Below are 11,326 nucleotides of genomic sequence, written 5' to 3' on the forward strand. Positions count from 1 at the left end.
CTGGTGTAAGCCTAATGCTCTTCTCTGCTCGATAGGCAACCACCTGACCGGATAAAAGAAACAACGGAGGCATCGCACACTACTCTGTGCAGTGACCGAACTTTGTAATACCCTTCGAAACTGTAAATTAGTCAGATAGTATTAGTTTTTGCCAGCTGTATTGATTTCCACTGTTTAACAATAGAACATCTCCCGTTGCCAATATGGAGTTATGTCTGAATCATTACATTTGAGGTGTAAAATCTCTTATATATGGGGGGGCGGGGCTGGGTGAGCATGGTGGGTCAGGAGGGAAGCATTCCTGCTCCCCCTGGCCCACAAGCAGTGCTGTAAAGGCACTTACCTTCTCCCTGAAGCTGAGCCAATATCCCTGCAGCTGCCGGGTTTCCCGAGGCTCAGAAAACCCGGCCGGCCAATGTTAAACCTTCAAATCAGAGGCTGCCAGACTCATTAACATATTTAAATTTCCAAGCCACTTCCTGGGAGCAGGTTGGCTGGCTGCCTCTTGCCCCGCTCTGTTAAACCCGGAAGTGGGTGGGCGGGTTGGGGTCGGGTTTCAGATTTTTTTTTAAATGTTAACATCTGACCTGACTCCAACCCACCTGTTGCCGGCTGCTAAATTTCACCCAGAGTCACTGTAGGGAAATAATATAGAAAAGGACAGGAACATTTCCAAAGGAGAGATATTGGAGGCAAGAGTCAAATTGCTTGTCAGACAACTTACCATTTTTTTTGTGGAGGAATGAAAGAGTAATGTTCAAAAAGCCTCCCTAATGTGAATTGATTTGGGATTTAGGGGACTAGAATTTGGGGTATAATTCAGATTACAGCCATTTCAAATACACCGTCAATTCCAGTAGAATTGGCTGTTGGCAGAATTTGCAAGTAACAGGAAAATGAGCGCTACTGCCCCAGATGTTCCACCGTTTACATGAGAAAGGCACCTGACTTGCATTAAGCCTGCAGCAAATCAGGTTAAGTTACCTGCGTGACTTGTCAAGCCAGGAAGTAGCTGTACGCACAGGCTCTCAACGGTTGAGCTCACAAATATTCTCTGAACCATCAGCTTTGGCCGAAACGTCTAGAAAACTTGTTTTTTCAGCTGTGCTGCTAAGAAACCATTCGACAATCTGCCTTTTGGCAGTTTCAGGCCGCACAAGCTTTTGTTTCCCGCTCTTGTAATGTGGTGACCAGAACTGTATGCAGTACTCCAGCTGTGGCCTAACTAATGTTGTGCATAGGTCTCGCATAACTTCCCGGCTCTTGTGTTCTACGCCTCAGCTAATAAAGGAAAGCACTGAGTGCTCACTGAGCATAGGAAGAGGGCAGACCTGATAGTGTCACTTGTAACCTCAAGAGATGCCACCTCGCAGCACTTCGAAGTCACTTTCCATCATTTGTTCAAAACCGTCCCCCAGGGCCTGAAGGCCATTGGCCAAGTCATCCACTGCAGATGCTCTGATTGGTTTGGAGGGATGGCGGGGTGGATGCAGATGTTCATGGTACCACCACCTGCTCCAGATAGTGCTCCATGGTGTTGTTCCTTCTCAGATAGTGGCACTGATGATCTCATTAGACGTCACTGTGATCCCTGCCATCCGTCTCAGAGCCTTCAAGATCATCCTCAGTGCCTCCTTGTGAGTGTGATGCTCATCTAGTGTCCTTTCAAGAGCAGGATACCCAGAGATTTGAGTCCACAGACTCTGGAGCCAGGAGTTGATTCCTCCACAGCTTTCTCTCCACCTCTGACTCCTCAGGCACTGTGAGGATAATGAATAAAATAGTGCCACACATAATATATATATATATATATATAGTTGACTGCAAAGTAGTGTCAGGGTGAGGAAGCAGCTTACCTTTCGGTACTTCATGGAGGAAGTATTCAGTGCCACAGCCATTTTCTTTCATAAAGTACTTATCACATGTTTTCCATTTCTCCAGCCCCCAACACCCAACCCTAATCATAAAGGCACCCCCTGCTCCATAGCTCCATTCGGAGGACATTCAGATCTCGCTCTATGATGTTTGCCGCCTGTTTCTCAAACCAGCCTCTAATCCTTGTTGCTCAAGTTGCCTGCTTCCTGCAGTGCCCCTTTCACTATCCTGAAATGAACTTCCAACCACATATCCGCAGCATAACTAAGACCGCCTATTATATTATCACCTCTGTAACATCGCCCGTCTCCGCCGTTGCCTCAGCTCATCCGCTGCTGAAACCCTCATCCATACCTGTTACCTCTAGACTTGACTATTCCAACGCAATCCTGGCCGGCCTCCCACATTCTACCCTATGTAAACTTGAGTTGATCCAAAACTCGGCTGCCCGTGTTCTAACTCATACTAAGCCCCGCTCATCCATCAGCCCTATGTTCGCTGACCTACATTGGCTCCTGGTTAAGCAATGCCTTGATTTCAAAATTCTCATCCTTGTTTTCAAATCCCTCCATGGCCTCACCCCTCTCTAGCTCTGTAATCTCTTGCAGCTGCACAATATTTTTGCCCTCTTGTGCATCCCTGAATATAATTGCTGAACCATCGGTGGCCATGCCTTCTGTTGCAAGGCTGCAAGCTCTGGAACTCCCTCCCTAAACCTCTCCGCCTCGTTATTTCTCTTTCCTCCTTCAAGACTCTCCTTAAATCCTACCTCTTTGACCAAGCTTTTGGTCACCTGCCCGAATTTCTCCTTATGGGGCTCGGTGTCAAATTTTTTGTCCTATAACACTCCTGTGAAGCACCTTGGGACGTTTCACTACGTTAAAGGCGCTATATAAATAAAAGTTGTTGTTGTTGCTATCATTGCCCCTTTAAGCAGCAGCAGGTTTTAACCTTGGGACTTTCAAAGATCTTTATATACTGATAGCAACAACTGAATAATTGCATTAGTTCAGCATATTCTGAAACCTCTGCACTTTTATCCTTCCATGTAGGAAGGCTGTGTGTCTCCTTGAAAGATTGGGTCTTCTGGACAAAATAATAAACAAGCTATCAAGTGGAAGTAAACTGAAATTGTACAGTGGTCAGCAATACTACTGGCATTGGCTAAGCAGAATCTATTGAATTGCTGCTCAGAGATCTGATGGAGAAAGTCAATGTTCAGAAACCAGGTCAGGTCATTATTATTGTAGCTTGATCTTGGTGGTAATCTGATTTGCTCATATATTCAGACTAATGTGTGGGTGGCATGAGAAGGTCAGTGGGGCTAAGTAACTTATTTTGTCAGTTCCACCACCCAGAGGTATTTTATGGTATGGCGTGTTAGCTGTGGCTCAGTGGGTAGCACTCACGTCACTGATTTGGAAAGGTTATGGGTTCAAGTCCCACTTCAGAGACAAAAGTCCAGGCTGACACTCCAGTGCAGTGCTGAGGGAGTGTAGCCCGTTAAAAGGAACATGCACCCCACCCACCCCCACCCCAAAATTAGAGGGAATAATGCTCATGACTATTCTGCAACAGAATAACCTTCTGTTGATGTGCTCCATGAGGTGATGCACCAAAGGTGGGGGTGGTGCGAATGTGCAGCGCATGAGGGTATGGGGCCCAGAAGAGCCGAGGGTCTAGGGGCAGCACGGGCCAGCCCACACTGCGATGTGTGTGTGCACTACGTCCATGCAGCAGAGCGTCTCCAGTCGTCCTGGTTAATCCTTGCCACTGAACTAAGACCTAGGTCTGTCACGCCCGTGTGGTAGCTGATGTGCAATGGCCACCACACGTTAAAAAAATCCACGCACAGGCATCTTCCACCCTCCAATTGGAGTTCAGGACTGGAATATTGGGTCCTTCATTGAAACATCCGTGAACTCATGTGGAAGCAAGTCATCCTTGTTCGAGGGACCACCTATGATGATGCACTGCCAGAGGTGCCATCTTTCCAATGAGACATTAAACCGAGGCCCTGTCTGCTCTCTCAGGTGGGTGTAAAAGATCCCATGGCTTTACTTCAAAGAAAAGCAAGGGAATGATCCCCGATGTCCTGGCCAATAAGGTAGTGCCATCCATATAGAGATGACAGCAAAGCAGGGTCAGGGTGAGCACGCAGCTTATCTTCCCAGCCTTCAAGGAGGTAGCAGCAACATCACTAAAATGTTTCCAACATTAAATCTAACCCCACTATCGCCGCTCCACCTCCTCCGTACCTGTGATGGACAGAGTCCTACGTTACACAATAGTGAATAAGGTATACTGAGTTTAATGAAAAGATCACTTCTGACTGGAACGGCACCATGCATTGCATTTATTCTAGGTGTCTGGCTTTGCTTCTCGGGTAAGCTTTGCATAATTTCTAGTTATTGAAGTTCAAGGAGAGATACCAAGTGTTCCGTGAAAGTGCAGCTAATTTAAGCCGAATCAAGCTCAGCTGCAATATTAAAACCTTCTTCAAAAGCTCAAACCTAGATAATCTGCCAGTGCGGACAGCATGGATACTTGATTTGACGATGTATCCTAGCCAAGGAACTTAATCCTTGCCTAGCTTATGATTTTCAAATGTTCTTGTCAACCCACATTGTCCCATTGGAACAGAAAGCAGTAAGCATCATGTCCACCCATAAGAAAGGCTCAATATCGGAACCTACTAACTGTTGACCAGCATCCCAATTGGCGAGAGATCGTGGCGAAGGTGCGGCAAATGAGGGTTCGGGGCCCAGAAGAGCCGAGGGCCTAGGGGCAGCATGGGCCAGCCCACACTGCGATATGTGCGCACAAGGTCCGTGCAGCAGAGCAGGTCTCCAGTCGTCCTGGTTTACCCTTGCCACTGAATAAAGGCCTAGCTCTGTCAAGCCCGTGTGGTGGCTGATGTGCAACGGTCACCACACGTTAAAAAATCCACGCACAGGCATCTTCCACCTCTGGAGTTCAGGACTGGAATATCGGGTCCTCCATTGAAACATCTGTGACCTCATCACCTTTTGGTGTGGAAGCAAGTCATCCTCGTTCGAGGGACTGCCTATGATGATGATGATGGCAGTCAAGTCACAGCTCATAGAAACCGTACTGAATAAAAAGGTGCTGCAACATTTCAATCACAACCTGTTATCTGACTGGCAGCTGGGTGTCGGAGAAAATTGGATTGCCTGTGATGTTGTTAATCCCATGTTAGAAAAATTCAGGCATTTGGCATAAGAAGAATTGTGGCAGCCGGGTTGGAAAGTTGGTTGGCTTGACAGGGAACCAAGACTTAGCGCAAATGGGTATTGCTCAAACTGGTGCATGATTGCAAGTGGTGTAACCCAGGTGTAAGCATGGACCTACTTTGCTTTGTGTATATAGATAATTTGTACTTGGGTTATATATTACATAAGATTACATAGGATATATAGCACAGAAACAGGCTATTCAGCCCAACCAGTTTATACCGGCGTTTATGCTCCACTCGAGCCTCCTCCCATCTTCCCTCATCTAAATCTATCAGCATAACCCACTATTTCCTTCTCCCTCATTTGCTTAACTAGCCTCCCCTTAAATGCAACTAAACGATTCACTTCAACCACTCCCTGTGGTAGCGAGTTCCACATTCTCATCACTCTCTGGGTGAAGAAGTTTCTTCTGAATTCCCTATTGGATTTCTTGGTGATAATCTTATATTGACAGCCTCAAGTTATGTTCTTCCCCCACAAGTGGAAACATTCTCTCTGTATCCACTCTATCAAAACCTTTCATAATTTTAAAGGCCTCTATTAGGTGACCCCTCAGCCTTCTTTTTTCAAGAGAAAAGAGACCCAGCCTGTTCATCCTTTCCTGATATCTATACCTTCTCCATCCTGGTAAATCTTTTCTGCACCCTCTTCAGTGCCTCTATATCTTTTTATAATACGGCAATCAGAACTGAACGCAGTATTCCAAGTGTGGTCTAATCAAGGTTCGATACAGGTTTAGCATAACTCCTCTACTTTTCAATATAGAAACACAATCTTAAAAGTTACTGGTGGCACATAAGTAGAAGATTTGGCAAACAGTTATGGCACATAAAGTGTTATGGGTGAATAAAGAGTCTGACTGAACACTGTGAGCTCAAAGTGAAGTGTGACAGTCTTTTTACTGCAGGTCTCCAGAGTACCTCTCCAGCCAGTGAGGCCTCCTTAAGTAGAGGTGCTCCCAAGGGATTGTGGGATCCCTTGGGACTCCAGGGGATAAGCCCTCTGGTGGCTACACAAGGTGTATACAAGGTTTACATATATAACAGTAAGGAATGTGTGAAGAACACATTCTGGGAGAAATAAAGAAGAAATGGGATGATGGAAATGGTAACACAATGAGGTCTGAGAGTGAATGAAGTGGCCTAGGATGCAAACATAGAGTTCCGTGAAGGTATGAGCGTAAGTGCATGAAACTATACAAATGGTAAATAGAGTTTTGAGATTTGTAACTAGGAGCATAAAGTATAAAACTAAAGAAATAATTGAGTGTAGACACAACTCTTGGATAGGATACTGTTGAGTCCATTGTATGGGTTTGGCACCTCATTATAGAAAGGACACTGAAGGCTTGGAGAGCAAACAGCATAAATTCACCAGGATGATGCCACGTATGGGAAACAAAATTTATGAGGAGAGTCATGAGATACTTGGGCTATTTCTGTTAGAGCAGAGAAGGCCAAGAAGAGATTTAATCGAGATTTTTAAAATGATGATGTGCTTTAATTGAGTGACAGGAATGATTGTTGTTATATCTGTAATGCACTTATGAAGGACTCCACGAGGCAATGTGTTGTACTCAAACTATAGTGACCTTGGTCCTTTATTCGTAACTCCAGTGTGAGGCAAAAGCATGGTGGGCAGCCTTTTATACTGGGCCCTGCCCACCTATGCAGGTGACCCTCAGATCTCCCACCACAGTGTCCTCTGGTGGACAGCCTCTGCCACAGGGGCAAGAAACCCCGGTCTCCACCAGTTGCACCCTCTAGTGGTGCCAACATAGTATATACACAGTGTAAACCTTATTGAAAGTACCTCAGGTAAAAAGTCTCCATCTTATGCAACTTTCCAGTGACTACACAGAGTATATCTATAGTCTGCATATATAACTGTGATATATTCACAGAGCACAGCACACACAGCTCTCCTGGAAGTCTTCGGAATCTGCCTGGTTCTGTTTATTATTAACTCTGCAGTTGCAGTACACAAAACATCCACATCAACAGTGTGGCACTACAAACATTACAAGCTTACAGACATTACACTTCTCCCTCCTTAATGAAGAAGTTAGTATAACAAACATCATACATAACTTTCATGTTCATACATAACACAGGATATAAACTTATTTTTTTTCCATATTTACAAATTTAACTTTACCACTTGTTTTCTGTTTCAAAGAGGATACCTTCACTCTCAAACAGAACCTTACAAACACGGTGTCAAATCTAAACTCATTCGAGGCTCATCCTGAGGAACGTTTTCCTCCAGGGAATTTCCTTAATTTTCATTTGAACTCACTCTAACTTCAGGCTCTTTGTTTTCCTGACTCGGACTCAGACTTTCATTCTGATTCTCTCCTGGATTTGTTTCCAGTACATTGGATTTAGGATTTGCTACTGGTGTATCAAAACTATCTGATGAGTCAGAAATAATTGAATCATTCTGACCTTCAACTCCTTCCATGTCTGTAGGTAAAATATGATCAATATGAACAAACATAACCTGTCCATTATCAAACACGTTAACCAAATATGTGCGAGGGCCACATATCTTCACCACTCTTCCTGGAAAGGCAGACTTGTCTCCTTTCACTACTATTAGAGGCAAGTTCTATAATTGATTTTTATATTTCACTGGTACGGTGACATGACCTACCACAGGAATTTTCTCTCCCGGGTAGCCTCGCAGCTCTATCTTGGATTTCTCCAGTTGAAAATCACGCAATTTGTTGCGATATAGTGACTCCGGTTCTACACTCACGGATGCATCTGTGTCAATTTCCATTGGTATCTTGAATCCCGCAACATCTATGTGGATTTTGGTTCTTTCCGAATCGCTGTCCGTTAACCTCGTGCTCCTGATGATGTGTAACTCTAACATCTCCTCGTCCTGTTGTTGTTCTTACATGCTATATAGTCTCTTGGGATTTCTACTCAGCTTTGAACGCTGGACTCATAGCTTTAAAAACTGGTTTACCCTTCAGTCAGCATGTCTTCGCAAGATGCCCAGTCTTTCTGCAGAAGAAACACTCTGCCTTCATGTATGGACAACTTTGAGCAATGTGTTGTCCCAGGCACCTATAGCATGACTTCAACGCTCTGTTAGAATTTCCAGTTTCTGAGACTTTGGGCCCCCACCGTCTTTTACTTTGAACCTGCAGGTGATTTACCTCAGTTGACTGATAACCGTAATCATTATTTAATTCTCGGGAATATTGTTCGGCCATGCCCATCGACCTCGCTGTCTGACAAGCAATCTCAAAAGTCAAGTCATCTGTCATCAATAACTTCCTTCTGATCGCATCATTTTTCATCCCACAAACAAAACAATCACGTAATGCTCAGTTTTGAAAGTTTCCAAAATTACAATGCATCAATAGCTTTTTTAATGCTATGATGTAATCACTGATACCATCATCAGCCTTTTGATTCCGAATCACGAAACGATAGCTTTCAGCAATTTCTAACGGTTTGGGGTTATAGTGCTGCTCCAGCTTCGATAAAATCTCTTTAAGTGTTGTGTCCTTTGGCTCATCAGGCACAATCAGATTTACAAGGGTTTCGTACAATGCCGGACCTGCCTCCGATAAGAAGATTGCTTTCTTACGTTCCAACACAGCCCGGTTCTGGACTGCATTGTTTGGAACTTCGATTATGTTATTTGCAGTGGAATACATTTCTAGCCGATCCACATACGCTTTAAAATGTTCCCGGTCATGTCTATATTCCCCCAAATGTCTGATTACACCTGCCATTTTAATCTCTAGCTGTTCACACCATGTGCTGTATTTTACCTCGGATTTTGTAGCTTTTTCCAAAGACAGAAACTTCCAAAGTCTCTCTGTCGGCTGGCTGAATCCTTCACCAACAAAATTTAAGCTTTAAATCATCCGAAAAATCACATCTCATCGCCAAATGTGATACATTCACAGAACACAGCACACACAGCTCCTAACATGGCAGGCAGCTCTCTTAGAAGCCTCCGGAATCTGCCTGGTTCTGTTTATTATTAACTCTGCAGTTGCAGTACACAATACGTCCACATCCACAGTGTGGCGCTACAAACATTACAAGCTTACAGACATTACAATAACAATTGTCACCTCTGATTTTGCAGTCAGTGATGATGGAATCACTCATTTAAGATGATCATCGAGAGAGGTTAGCAGAATATATATATAGATATTTTTTTTTACACAGAGGGTTGTTGTAGCATTGCTATGGGAAGTGGTTGAAGCAGAGACCATTGCACCTTTTAAGGGAAAATTTAATCAAAATTTGAATTTAGGGGAAGATACAGGAATAGGGGGAAAGAGCGGAATAAGTTTCGGGTTAATCCAACAAATAGCCATCAGAGCAAAACAGACTGAATGGTCTCTTTCTGTGCTGTAAACCTTTATGGTTTAGAAATGAAATGATTCTATCAATGTCCAACACAAAGGTGGAGCAATATCCCTGGATTTATCCAGAAACGGTCAAAAATTCTCAGTCTAATTTTGTGACAGATCAGGTGAGCTGCCAAACTAGATGAATTACTTCCTCAAATGATGCAGTGGTTGTATCGTGATAAATGGGTACTGATTGTGTTATCACAATGGCTTTCTAAGGAAATGTCCATTAGCATCAGTACAGTGAAAAGACAGGTTAATAGTTCAGTATAACCATTCATCAGAGCTTCATTCCACTTGAAACAGTAACCATTTTTCTTTCCACTGATGCTGATGGATCTGCTCGCCATTTTCTCTGTTTCATTTTGTATCAGTCTTGGCTCAGTCTCACCTCAGAAGTTTGTGGGTTCATAAGAACATAAGAAATAGGAGCAGGAGTAGGCCATTTGGCCACTCGAGCCTGCTCCACCATTCAATATCATGACTGATCTGATCATGGACTCAGCTCCACTTCCCTGTCCGCTCCCCATAACCCTTTACTCCCTCATTGCTCAAAAATCTATCTATCGCCGCTTTAAATATATCCAATGACCCAGCTTCCACAGCTCTCTGGGGCAGAGAATTCCACAGGTTTACAACCCAATGAGAGAAGAAATTTATCCTCATCTCAGTTTTAAATGGGCAGTCCCTTATTCTGAGATTATGTCCCCTAGTTTTAGTTTCCCCTATGAGTGGAAATATCTTCCCTGCATCCATCTTGTCGAGCCCCCTCATTATCTTATATGTTTCGATAAGATCACCTCTCATTCTTCTGAACTCCAATGAGTATAGGCCCTTTCCTACTCAACCTTTCATAAGTCAACCACCTCATCTCCGGAATCAACCTAGTGAACCTTCTCTGAACAGACTCCAAAGCAAGTATACAGCCCCACTGCAGAGAATTGAGGACATAATCTAGACTGATACTTCAGTGCAGCTCTGAGATGCCTTCTTTCGGAGGAAATGTTAAACCGAGGCCCCGTCTGCCCTCTCATGTGGATGTAAAAGATTTCATGAGTCCATTGAGAGAAGAGCAGGGGATTTCACCCAGTTTCCTTTAACCAACATCATTACAAAAGCTATATTATCTGGTCATGTAGCTTATTGCTGTTTGTTGGATCTTGCTGTACACAAATTAGATGCCACACTTCCCTACATTACAACCATGACTACATTTCAAAAGTACTTCATTAGCTATGAAGTGCTTTGGAATTTCCTGTAGTTATCCAGGATAAAATTCTGTTGGAATAATCTTCAGATTGGTCATCTAATTCTATTCTGCAAGGGTATTAATTCCGTTTTATTAGAAATATTCTGTTGATATTGTTATGGCCAGAGTTAGAAGAAGGTTAGCCTAGATAGATTGTGAATGGCGGAATAATGACCAGTTGCTATTGGAGACAGAAAGAAAAAAAAACATAACCTCGGGGTGGGGGTGGGGGATGAAGGGAGTTCCATTTCCCCCACCTCCCTCCCTCAAGCTTATGTTTTTTTTTCTCTTTGTCCCCAATGGCAGCTGGTAATTAGCCTGCCATTCGCACCCTATCTAGACTAACACTCTTCTAACTCCGGCCATTAACATTTCAATTCGGCTCATCTTGCCTTTTATCTCTCTAAGTTCTCCTGCCTGCCACCCAATCACAGACCTTCCCTTGAGTTCTTTCTTCCCCTCCCCCTTTCAGTGCTTCTTAAGAATCTGTTCTTTTCGAACATTCTCCAGTTCTGACGAAGGGTCGTCAACCCGAAACATTAACTTTGTTTTTCTCTC

Source organism: Pristiophorus japonicus, chromosome 6, assembly GCF_044704955.1.
Source record: "Pristiophorus japonicus isolate sPriJap1 chromosome 6, sPriJap1.hap1, whole genome shotgun sequence".
Taxonomy (NCBI): domain Eukaryota; kingdom Metazoa; phylum Chordata; class Chondrichthyes; family Pristiophoridae; genus Pristiophorus; species Pristiophorus japonicus.